The sequence below is a fragment of the Trachemys scripta genome, chromosome 11 (assembly GCF_013100865.1).
Source record: "Trachemys scripta elegans isolate TJP31775 chromosome 11, CAS_Tse_1.0, whole genome shotgun sequence".
Classification (NCBI taxonomy): domain Eukaryota; kingdom Metazoa; phylum Chordata; order Testudines; family Emydidae; genus Trachemys; species Trachemys scripta.
The window spans coordinates 5,155,719-5,168,379 of NC_048308.1; the positions used below are offsets into that span (position 1 = coordinate 5,155,719).

General features: G+C 42.9%; 1 protein-coding gene across 1 annotated transcript in view; it reads right to left on the minus strand.

The window, feature by feature from the left end:
- Positions 1–12,661, minus strand: part of CNTNAP5 (contactin associated protein family member 5) — a 411,826-nt gene that overhangs the window by 120,691 nt on the left and 278,474 nt on the right. The gene's annotated exons all lie outside the window — the stretch shown is intronic.

Here is a 12,661-nt window from a genome sequence, read left to right on the forward strand (position 1 = left end):
TCAGGAGTGCAGCGCTGCACAGGGGGTGGAGGTGTTCGATGGCGCGGTGCTCCACGGGGGGCAGGGGTGTTCGGCAGTGGGGCGTGGGGTGTTTGGCAGTGTGGCGGGGGGGCGGGGGCTGTTTGGCGGTGCAGCGCTCGGTGGGGGTTTCGGCGGCGTGGCATTCCGCGGGGGGCGGGGGTGTTCGGCAGCATGGCGCTCGGCAGGGGGTGAGGGGTGTTCGGCGGCGCTCTGCGCGGGGGGGGGGAATTCAGCAGCGCGGCACGGGGGGTGTTCGGCAGCGCGGCACGGGGGGCGGGGGCTGTTCGGCGGCGCTTCGCAGGGGGTGTTCAGCAGCACGGCGGGAAGTGGTGGGGTGTTCGGCAGGGGGGGCGGCGGTTGTTCAGCGGCGCGGCACTCGGTGGGGGGGGGTCGGCGGCGCAGCACTCGGTGGGGGGGGTGTTACGGCGGGGCGGCGCTCTTTTTTGCTGCTTGGGGCGGCAAAAAAGTTAGAGCCGGCCCTGCTCCTTGTGCTACCTTTGGACAGCATAGAGGGCAGAGAAGCCATGACTGCGACATCTGGGAGAACCATAATTATATTGTAGGGCAAATGACAGTTCTTTCTTCTTCGAGAATGTTGCAGTTTGGGCATTGAGTGTGGGGAGTCTTGGCCATATCAATGACAGAGATTGCAGCACTGCTCTTCTGAATTTGACGCCTGCTGTGGCCACTATGTTGAGTGCATAATGTTTATTGAAAGTCAACGGGTTGCTCTATGTGGTTGTCCTGCTGAACTCAATGATGGGCACGTTTCTGAAGCAGGGTGAAGATTTTGAATACGCTTGAGTGGAACATGCCTTGATGTTCAGAGGGAGCGGCTCACTAGCCAGCTAGCAGCAGGTGGAAATACTTTGCCTGATCCAACGTAAGAATCTTTGGGATGAAATTGCTTGGCCTTCGGATGCACCGGATATGACCATAAAGAGATGGGGAGAGAGTCAGAAAGACTTAGTCTGTTGAGACAGGAAAGCAGGGCTCTGGATATTTCCAGAGTATAAAGATTCTTCTCTTCCAGATATGACTGCAGCTTCGGGAGAAGACTGACAGGAAAATTGAGTGTTTCAGCTGAAATTCTGAGACCACCGTAGAGATAAACATGGGGTGCAGTTTCACCACCATCTTGTCTGTGAAACGACATGTACGTGGCTCACACTGACTCGCCATGCTGATGTGATGGCAACTTATAGAAGACCATCTTGATGGTAAGATGGTTCCAAGAACAGTTCAATGGAGGTTCAAAAGAAGACTCTATAAGTCACAAGAAGACAACATTAAGATCCCACATGGAAATCAGGTCTCTAACTGGGTTGGCGGGGGAGGTGTGAAGATGAGCCTTAATTAATCTTGACACTACATGGTGTAAGAAGACAATGTGACTGAATTGAGGCATGATACACTGATATTAAGGCCAGAAGGACCTTGAGAGAGCTAAATGCCAGTTGGGTCCCTCATTGGTGAAATATTGGGTCTATGAGGGATTTCCACAGTGATCACTTGTGGTTGGTTACCACATTTATGCTAGAAAAATCTGCTAGGTCAGCAGTTCTCAAACTTTAGTAACCTGAGGATCCCCATTTTGATTTAAAATTTTGTCGCGGACCCCCAAACCCCAACACCCACTCAGACCCAGGCCCTGCCCCCACTCCACCACTTCCCCCCAAGGTCCACCGCATTCCACCTTTTCCTGCCTCTGCTCCACCCCTGTTTCTCCTCTTCCCTGCCTCTTTCTGCCCCGGGTTCCCCAGCATGCAGGATGCACTGGGGGGGGGCAGTTGTTAATCAGCATGGCTCACGGACCCCCTGGAGTACCCATGTGGACCCCCAGGGGTCCATGGAGCCCAGTTTGAGAAATGCTGTGCTAGGTCATTGTGGACTCTTGGAAGGTGTAGAACCTGTTGGTTCCCCTAACATCAGTGACACCACTCCCAAAGCTCAACAGCCCTGTAGACTATGGGGAGGATGATCAAGTGTCTTCATGTCTGTTGAGACCGTGCATCTTTGACATGTCATTGATCAGGATTTGCACTGTGGAGATTCATGGATGCTATATAGACCATCCTGGTGACACTCTGTTCCAGGATGCTTATGTGTAACTTCAGGCACCCTGCATCTGGAGATGGTTCAGGTGGGCACCCCAACCTGTCCCTGAGTTTTTAATAAGTATCATCATCGGGGAGGGGCTCAAAAGGATACCCCTTTCCTCATATTCAGAGTGACCAGCCACCACGTGAGCTCTCACAGGACTAGAGGTGGGACAGTGATCCATTTATTCATATGTCTGGACGGGGAGTAGACAGTCCTCAGTCAGTGTTGTAGAGAATACAGGCAAAGTCTGGCAGGTGGTATCACCTACTTGCACACAGACACATGGCCTAGTAATCCCAGGCATATATGAATTGTTGTCATCGGTCTTGTCCTTATGTTGCGCACAACCAACTGAAGGAACCTGAACCTGTCCTCTGGCAGAGAGGTGCATGCTGATTGGGAGCTGAGTAGGGTCCCCATCTGAAATGGTGTGAGAGACAAGTTCTCTCCACTAAATCTGCTAAGAGAACAGGGAAAGGATATATTCTAGGGCTACTCTGGTCTTCCTGGGACCGGCTCCTAATCAGTCAGTCATCCAGGCATGAGCAGACATGAATTCCCTGTTTCCTTACGTGTACCACCACTACTGCCAGGCACTTGTTGAAGACGCTTGGTGCCATACAGACAGGGCCAGCTCCAGGGTTTTGGCCGCCCCAAGCAGCCAAAACAAAAACAAAAACAAACAAACAAACAAAAAAGCTGCGATCGCGATCTGCGGCGGCAATTCGGTGGGAAGTCCTTCGCTCCCAGACGGAGTGAGGGACCATCCGCCAAATTGCCGCCGAATACCTGGACATGCCGCTCCTCTCCGGAGCGGCTGCCCCAAGCACCTGCTTGACAAGCTGGTGCCTGGAGCTGGCCCTGCATGCAGAATCTAAGGGCAAAAGCCTGTATTGATATGGGTTGGGCCCCACTGTGAATCTTAGAGACTTCCTGTTGGCAGAGTGGTTAGCTATATGGAAATTCACATACTCTAAATCCTGACCCACAAACCAGCCTTGAGCTTGGAGCAATGTAATGATGGGGGGCAAGGTTTACTATCCTGAACCTGAGATGGCATTTGTATTTGTTGAGTATTCTCAGATCTAGGATAGGACAAAGACTCCTTGTCTTCTTCAGAAAAAGAAAATATGGGAGTAGAAGCCCTTTCCCTTGTATTCATGGGTAACCGCCTCTATCGCTCCAAGAAGGAACAATGAAGCTCCTTCTGTTTGCAATAGGATTTTGTGAGAAGGGTTCCTGAAGAGAGTTGGGGAAGGGGGTGAGTAGGGAGCAGAGAAAGGATGGGATGGTATAGCTGCAGGTGAAAATGTCCAGCCTTAATCTTCACCCATGCCCAATGGAATAGGGTGAGGGGGTTCCTGAAGGATGCAGTTCGCAGACTACCTGTGGTGCAACTTGAGTGTCTCATCAAATTTGACATGTTGAAGGAGCACTGTGCACCACTGAGGTTGAGAAAGCTTGTTGTCCTGTGCCATACCTCAGCAGTTTCTTGGCCTGGTACGCAAGTTGTCTGTGGAAAGATGGCCTATGCTGTTTTTGCTGATGTTGTGGTTGAGGAAGGTATGATTTATAGTAGGTTGGAGGGGCATAAATTCCTATAGTATAGTTGCTTTGGAATCTTTCAGCAAGTGTAGGGTACTGTGAGTTCTCTTGCTGAACAGTTCCTAGCCTGTGAAAGCAAGTCCTCAATCGTGGTTTGTACTTCAGAAGGGATGCCCAAAGCTTTGAGCTATGATGCTCGTTGCATGGTCAATACAGTGGCCATAGACCTGGCAGTGATGTCCAATGTATTCATTGCCTCTTGCAAGGCTGGTCTTCTTCTAAGGTCTGGTCTATACTACCCGCCTGAATCGGCGGGTAGAAATCGACCTCTCGGGGATCGATTTATCGTGTCCCGTCGGGACGCGACAATCGATCCCCGAATCGGCGCTCTAACTCCACCAGCGGAGGTGGTAGTAAGCGCCGCCGACAAAAAGCGGCAGAAGTCGATTTTGCCGCCGTCCTCACAACGGGGTAAGTCGGCTGCAATACGTCGAATTCAGCTACGCTATTCACGTAGCTGAATTTGCGTATCTTAAATCGACTCCCCGCTGTAGTGTAGATGTACCCTGAGATACTTCTGAGCTCCTCTCTGCTCTCATGGGGGAGTTTATTAACAAAGGATGTTAGTCTGTCTCATGTTAGAAAGTCTATTTAAACAACTGGGTCAGCAGTTGGCCACTCACAGTCAGAGTGATGCAGATGAGCATGGGTTTCTCTCAAACAGTTCTGAATATCTGGGGTCCTTGTCCATTGGTGTGTCGTTGACTGAATACAATTTCTCTTTTACAATGGAGACACTAGGAATTTAGAGTTAGGTTTCATATAAAAGTTGTCAAACCATGATGGGGTACCTGGTACCTTTTCTCAACGAACTTCACGGTTGTGTTATAATTGCTGGCATCCATCTCACTGAGTCTAAAAGTCCCTCATTGATGGTGAAAGTGATCCTAGCAGTGCCAGAAGCTATTAAATATCAAATAACTTTTGATATGTTCAAAACATTCAGAGTTTTTGGAGGAATTAGCAAATACTAGAATATAGTCAGACAAGACCCCACTAGGTTATACAGGACTTCATCATCCGGAGTTATCAACAGAGATTCTTTCACTGGCAGCAAATGCATATATTAAAACATAATTAAAATAATCTATTAAAGTACTTGAGTGATCGGGGGACGTGTGGTGATGACTGATGTCTGTGAATAAAGTTGGAGAAAATTACAGGAGACATTGATGGACATGAATGGTTAGTGTCTTACTCAAACTGTTAGACCTGGCAAACAGATATTTTCTTTATTTTTGGGATAAGAGTTCACTGCTTATCCTAGTCACCATTCCAAAGTGTCCAAGCAACAAACTGAATGACCCATCCAGGTTACAAGGAACACTGAATACGTCACTTACAAGAGAGCAGGTTTCATGCTGTCTCATGTTCTCCTCCCTCTCATTTCACATCCTGCAGTAGAGGACAGAGTGGATTATGCTATTCTAACACTTGCTACTCTAACGCTTCTTCGGTGTCTCTGTTCACTTTTGCACAATAAGCTTTTTTTTTTTTTTTTTAAAAGGGTGCTCTCCTGCATGGGTATACATTTGCAAACATGCCCTGATAAAGTACTGCCTGCCTATAACAAAAGCTATGGGAGTGGTGTGAATTACTTTGACCAATTTCAATTGATGTTCATTCTGAAGCCTATTGATGACTTTTTAAGAGCCACATTTTCAAAGACAGAGGTCCTAGACAGAAATGCAAAAATGTGTATCTGTATTTACACATACCATCTGCACTCGCATTTGAAGCAACTCCACATACAAACAGGTATTCAGCAGTAAAAGTAGCTATCTGCACCTGTAGCTTCCTGGTTGCACAGCTCTGCAGAGACCCAGGCCTCAGCCTTTTGAAAAGGTGGCCATTAATACTGAGACTGGAGTTAATTTCTTTGTAGGTTTTCTTCTTCTTTTTAATGAGAAACATTCAATTATTGAGTGATTGTGAGTACAGACTAAGCAGAGTACCACTGTTTCTACCGCCCATCTATGTGCTCCTTAAGGTAAGTAAATTCTCTATTTAAAAAACCCCCACAGAAGATCATTATCACTTTAATGTCCTTATTGTATTTTTTCTACATTGACTTTAATTAATAAGCTCTCCCTCAGCTGTTGTGAGTTTACAAAGAGAATGAGGAAGCAGATTTTTAAGCAAGGGTTGCTGTTTCACCCTCCCCCCGCCCATGCTCTCAGATTTATTTAATTTATTACTCCCTTGGTCAAATTTCAAATCAGGCTCAAATGCTGTAGCTAAAAGGCAGCAAAAGCACTTCTAGATGGCAGCCAAAATCCCACCGAAGAACCCAGAAGATTTAAATTCAGTCTCTGAAAGCAGATTTCCTAAAGGCTTGTTAGTTCTTCCAAAATGCAAAAGTGACAATGCTTTAATTTCAGGGTAATGCTACAGCTTTATGACTTAGCAGTTTTATTTAATGGTCCAATTTACTAGGATATTATGGTGTCTGTAGTCAGTCTTGGGAGATGGTTTTACAACACAGGACTTGAGCACTTACAGCACATTTCAGACCCTCAGTCTAGCTTCACCAATATTTCCAGCATCCTGCTGGAATCCTCCCTGTAGCCTTTGATGGCACACGCATTAAATTGGGGGTGGGGGGAAGAGAAATCAGAGCAGCTGGAAAACTGTTTTTCAATGAGTTCTGTATTGTTTAAGTAACATTTTTATTCTTCATCTGGAAATCTCTCCATAGCCCACATTTCACCCATGGAACCAAATCACTCTTCCGTGATTTACGAGGTTTGTCACAAAACAAGATTATTCAGACTGATTAAATTGCCAACAAGCCAAACATACGGTAAATGCTACATGAGCAAGAGAAAAATTGCTGAGAGAGCTCATAGGATGTATTTGTTTTGTGGTGCCCTATACAGAATGCCAAATCTTGTCCTTAAAGCTGCCCCTACCATTACAAGAGCAACATGTGCCCACCTGAGAAGATGCTCTGGCTCTCCCATAGTGCATTGCTTTTAGCTGTGGCAGCAGGTAAGCAAGTAAACATTTATTCCCCAATGAACATAAAAAGGCAGTTTCTTAAAGGGTTAACAGCCCCAATTCATTAAACTTTAAAATATAAATGTCAAAGCCACCACTTAACCGACATGTTATTTTTCTAGCTTTCCCTGCTGGCTCCCAAAATATGTGTACTTGTGAAGGTCTCTCTCCATTCTCAGCCTCCGCCTACTTTCTCATCCATTTGGTGACACTTCAAGCCAGCGTTTAAACTCCTCAATGCATCTGCATGGAAACAATTCTGAGTGAGTTCCAATCCCACTACCAGGCCTTGGGCTGACCGTACTCCCTGATGATACTGACAATATAATACCTGGGGCCCTACTCTGTTAGGGGATGCAATGACCTACACCACACTGAAGAGGCTTGATCTCTCCCAAAGTTGGCCAGCAGTCACCAGGAATTTGTACCCACTAGTTTGGTATAGACTGCCCTTCCCAATGCGGTGACTCTGCTCCTTGGGCCAATCCTTTAATTAAAAAAAACCATTAACAACAATAAAAATAATTAATAAAAGCAAAAAAAAAAACAAAAAAAAACAGGCAATATGCAAAATATGTATCTAAGTCTGCACAGCTAAAAAATAAACATTTTAATCCATAATGGTCAAATATTATTATTATTATTATTTTTAAATTGGCAATTTCTCATTGGTACAATGTTTTTTAAAAATGGTCTCCCTGTGTCACAGCTCTTCTAAATGTTATGCTACATCCTATTGTCATATTATTTGCATTAATAACTTTGTTAACCTTTATTATGCTATGTTTATACTGCCAAATAAAAAAAAACAACAAAAAGTTTTGAAGCAAATAATATATAAAATTAAATTGCTTGCGAAATTATAAAGTGATAAAATAATTAATGGCATTAATCATGTATCAAGAAGGGGGACTGTTGGGATATATCTATTTATATCAATATATATTGTGAGTCATATATCCATGTAATACATGATAGGTTATTAAGGCCTGGTATGAATTATGCGTGCTTAACATGAATACGTAGGTTGCAAGTTAGCAACCGAAGCAAGAACATAAGGTCAAGGACTATTAAAACTGTTTGTGCAAAAACAATCTTCTGTTCCAAGAAAAATACAGAAAATCATCAGATATCTGTTCCAGTGACATCATCATAGGACCTAATCACATCAGCCATACCATCAGGGGCTCGTTCACCTGCACATCTACCAATGTGATATATGCCATCATGTGCCAGCAATGCCCCTCTGCCATGTACATTGGCCAAACCGGACAGTCTCTACGCAAAAGAATTAATGGACACAAATCTGACATCAGGAATCAAAATACTCAAAAACCAGTGGGAGAACACTTTAAAACTTCAAAAACAGACTCCAACGAGAGACTGCTGAGCTAGAATTGATATGCAAACTAGACACAATCAACTCCGGTTTGAATAAGGACTGGGAATGGCTGAGCCATTACAAACATTGATTCTATCTCCCCTTGTAAGTATGCTCACACTTCTTATCAAACTGTCTGTACTCGGCTAGCTTGATTATCACTTCAAAAGTTTTTTTTCTCTTAATTAATTGGCCTCTCAGAGTTGGTAAGACAACTCCCACCTGTTTATGCTCTCTGTATGTGTGTATATATATCTCCTCAATATATGTTCCATTCTATATGCATCCGAAGAAGTGGGCTGTAGTCCACGAAAGCTTATGCTCTAATAAATTTGTTAGTCTCTAAGGTGCCACAAGTACTCCTGTTCTTCTTTTTGAGGTTAAAATGTATTCCCTAGGAGGTGTGAAGAGGTCATTTTAAACGCTCTCCATTATAGAGTAGCAATACAAGTACATAGCTGTGGGTTGCATGGATATAGACTTAGTGCTGGAGGAAATACACAAGACAGATCAATAGACTTCAAGCAGGAAGAGAAAGAGAGCAGGCTTCAGAGGACCATAACCAATGCTACACCAGTTCAGACCAGTGCAAGAGAATTTAATAATAGACAATTATTGAATGACCTGCTACAGGGAACATCTCCCTCTCTCTCTAATTCAACTGTAGATGTTCTCATTACCCATCATACATGTTGAAATTCTCTTTAAATCCTACTCTGCTTTAAGCTTAATGATATTCAGGGGAATGAGTTCCATTGGTTAATTATGTGTTGGATGAAAGTATTTCCTCTTTTACCAGTATTAAGTATGTGGCCTTTCAGTGTCATTAAATGTCTCTTTGGCTTTGAATTATGTGAAAGTGCAGATGGAAGCACCTGATTTACCTCTCCTACATCACTGATTTCTATATGCCCCCTCTTCTACATCTCCTGTCTAAACCCAACATTCCCAGTCTTTCCAGCCTTTCTTTGCATAGAAGTCTTTCTGTGACTCGTGAAGTTTGTCCCTGAATACCTCCTATTCCAGCAATGTCTTTTTTTGACAGTAACTAGAAATAAACACAACCTTCAAGATGAGGCCCTTATAAAGTACCCCGGAGTCTTCTCTGTTCTTGACTAACCTAAATAATAGTTTGTCATCTGCAATTTGCCACCTCACTGTTCAGCCATTTTTCCAGATCATTAATTAATATAATGAACAACAATGGTTACACAAGGCATCGTGAGACACCCCGCCGTTAACTTCTTGCCATGTTGAAAATAGAACATATATTCTGTATTCTTTCTCAGACGCACACAACCAGACACACACTCTATGCTTTCTTCAGAATTTTTGTTCAGTGCCTGACTACCAAGGTAATACGCTGCATAGAAATAACTAAGATTAGATAGATAATCATGTATATTAACTAATAACACATTGGTACCTTTCCATGTCTAGATCCCACACCAACTGGCTGTTTTAAACAAATTAGACACCATCATTTGGAAAAGCACTTGTAATTCAGTCCCAGTTAATAACTGACTAAGACCATTTTCCCTATCTGATCTAATAAGAATAAATGCATTTACTTGTAGTTGTTACTGATTGTTAGCTACAGACTTAAGATAAATTCTGCTCTCAAAGCCTCATGGCAGAATTCATCTCAGGTGATTTGCCTCTCCTCACTGAAATCCCCGCTTCAAAATGTAATATTCACTGCAATGCAAAGTAATTAGTTCATAACACTACTACGAATACAAGCAACATGTTATTCCTTTATCTGAATTTTCCATTGCTTCATGTCACCCCTAAATCTCTCCAACTAACTCTTCGGGGCATGAGTTGTTGCACCTATTCTCAGAACTACACTAACAACAATAATCAACAACGAGCTGCACAGAGAGGGAGGATGGTTTTCTGGTTAGGTAACTAGATTGGCTAATCCGGGGCCAATTCCCAGCTCTGTCTCACTCTCCTTTGGTGACTATAAACAAGTCATTTTCTCTCGATGCTTCAGTCTCCTATCTGTAAAATGGGGAGAATGAGAGAGCTGGCTGGAAAATGGTTTTATTTCCCCATCAAAAAAATTAACCTTTTTTTGGAAAACCAAAACCCAAAAGTTTTACAATTTTCAGCAACCAAATATTTCAAACATTAAGAGAAAGAAAATCGGCTTTGAGATTTCTGGCTTTCCATCAAAAAAATCCAGCGTTTTCAAAGAAAACAGAGACTCTCTCTCTCGTTTGCCTTGGTGACATAGATTGTAAAATCTTTGGAGCAGGAATTATTGCTCCCTCTGTGTATGCACAATGTCTAGTACTATGGGGTCCCATCTGGATAAATGCCTATGTGCTATTTATAGCCTTTTTAAATTTAAATTTACTTAGTAATTTTGTATTAAACTACCAAGGATTTAGCTCCTGTTGCTACAGTTTCAAGCTGAAAAACATGAAAATCACCTCTGGTGCTTTTCTCAAATTTGGAGACTCCAGGAACACACGAAGACCGAGGATAGTGACTGCAGACACAATCACAAGTACAAAGTCTTATCTGTACTACTACAAGTTTAATTAAAGCAATAGTTAAGTTTACAATTATCAATGAATAATATAAATCCTACAAAAACATATGCAACAACTGAGGCTGTAGTTATCCTCACATCCTCCAAGGTATTCTAGGATCTCTCAACACTTGAGTATCAAAAGAGGAATGGTCCCTGCTGGGGTTTCCCGTGGAGTTGTCCCTTGGGGTTGTCCCTCTTTTACCCAACCAGGCAACCTCTTTTATATCATTGTTCTGACCATATCTAATACCTTATGCATATGCATGAGTGTTTCAATGTTCTTTTCCTCATCTGTACTGCCACACCCTACAATTATTGTTTTTCAGAGATTGTTTTCTTAGTTTCCCTTATTCTCCTCAGCATTCTTGAACAATATGTAATGTGTGGTCGGGACAGAACATTCCATGATGTTATAATCAGGTATCCCATGGTTTTGGACACTACATTGCAGTCTATTGCAATCTAGTTTTCCGTAACAACCTATTGGCACAATTTCTACAGTAATCTTGTGACCTTACTGGCTTAGGGTTATTCCTAGGTCACCCACTCATGTCAAGAATTCTTAAGCCTATGGCTTAGTCTGGTTGAGCTAAAATCTTACAGGCCTCAGCCTATAGGCCTTGCATTCTAGCCAGGCTTTACTTATATGCCTAATACACACTCATCACTCCTAAATACTTGTCAATCATATACTTCTATAATCCTACAATTTACATCTATTTAGCATACATGTATTATATATGAATTGAGCATAACACCAAATAACTCAATGATAAATGGATGATAAAATGAACTAATTGGTTATGCATTGTAATGTAAACATATAGTAATAATAAATATTAATATTAATTATGGCTCCATATTGGAGTCCAAAAAACACCATGCTGATGAGAAGATGGAACTCTACCTCAATACTTGAGATTTAACAACTGTTGAACAGACACTTCTTATTAAATATTTGTTACACCTGAATAAAAACATACTTAATCATTAACGGGTGTGTGTTTAATTAACATATAATGATTGCCCAATTACATCACCATGAAAATTTAATTTGAGACACTTTAAGTATGAGTTGATTGAGGAAGCAAGGTAAAGGCTCATGTTGTGCCCTGGGTGCTCTGGATTGAATCTGGAGGGGATATGCGGCTGCCTAATGTAGCCACAATTACCAGCCTAACAGAGGGTACGGCACAGTCCCCCATCTGTACCTGGCCAGTAAAAGTAACCAGTGAAGAGTGGGGAAGGGCAGGGTAATGACCCCCATTCCTTCCCCTTTTCAGTCAGCTGTGATCTTTGGCTACATTTTGGCTTCTCCCTGAACAGAGTGAAAGAAGGAAGAGAACTGGTCTCTAGGTTTTAGGGGCAAAATCTGCTCTTAGATAAGAACATTCAGCTCTCCATGTGAATTTCACTCAGATCTCTAAGGGGAGATTTAACTGAGATTCTCCTTTGTGATCTGCATTTTATTTTAAACTATAGGACAACAACTTGAAGAGTCATAACCAAAAGACTGTCTTTCTAGGTTTCTACTTTGGCTCTGATCTATGCAATATCTGAGCTGCTCCTAAGTGTAAGAAGTTACAATGGATATCTCTTATTTCCTTCCCTGGTGGCATGAGGCAGGCTTAGGGGCGTTGGTTTCTATTTTTAAAAATGTTGACTGAATATAAAAAAGCACTGGTGTCAGTGAGGGTATTGTGGTAGAAAAGCTTGGACAAAAAGGTGAGCTTTACAATTAGCTCAATGCAATGAGGTTAGTGGTCAATTCCTGTTTCACTAGGCTGTGAGCTCTACAGTGTTGGCCCAGTTCTGGAGAAGGTTCCATCTCCCTCAGTCACGAGTCTTTCCGTAATGGTAGACAAGGTCATTGTTCCAGCATAATGAGGCTCTTATTATGAGGTCATGGTCCCAGAGTGAGTTTCCTCCACAGTGACTGCCAATGAGCTCATCCTAACCTGAAAAGTACCACCTCTCTCCAGTGAGAGAAAGGATGTCTTGTTACT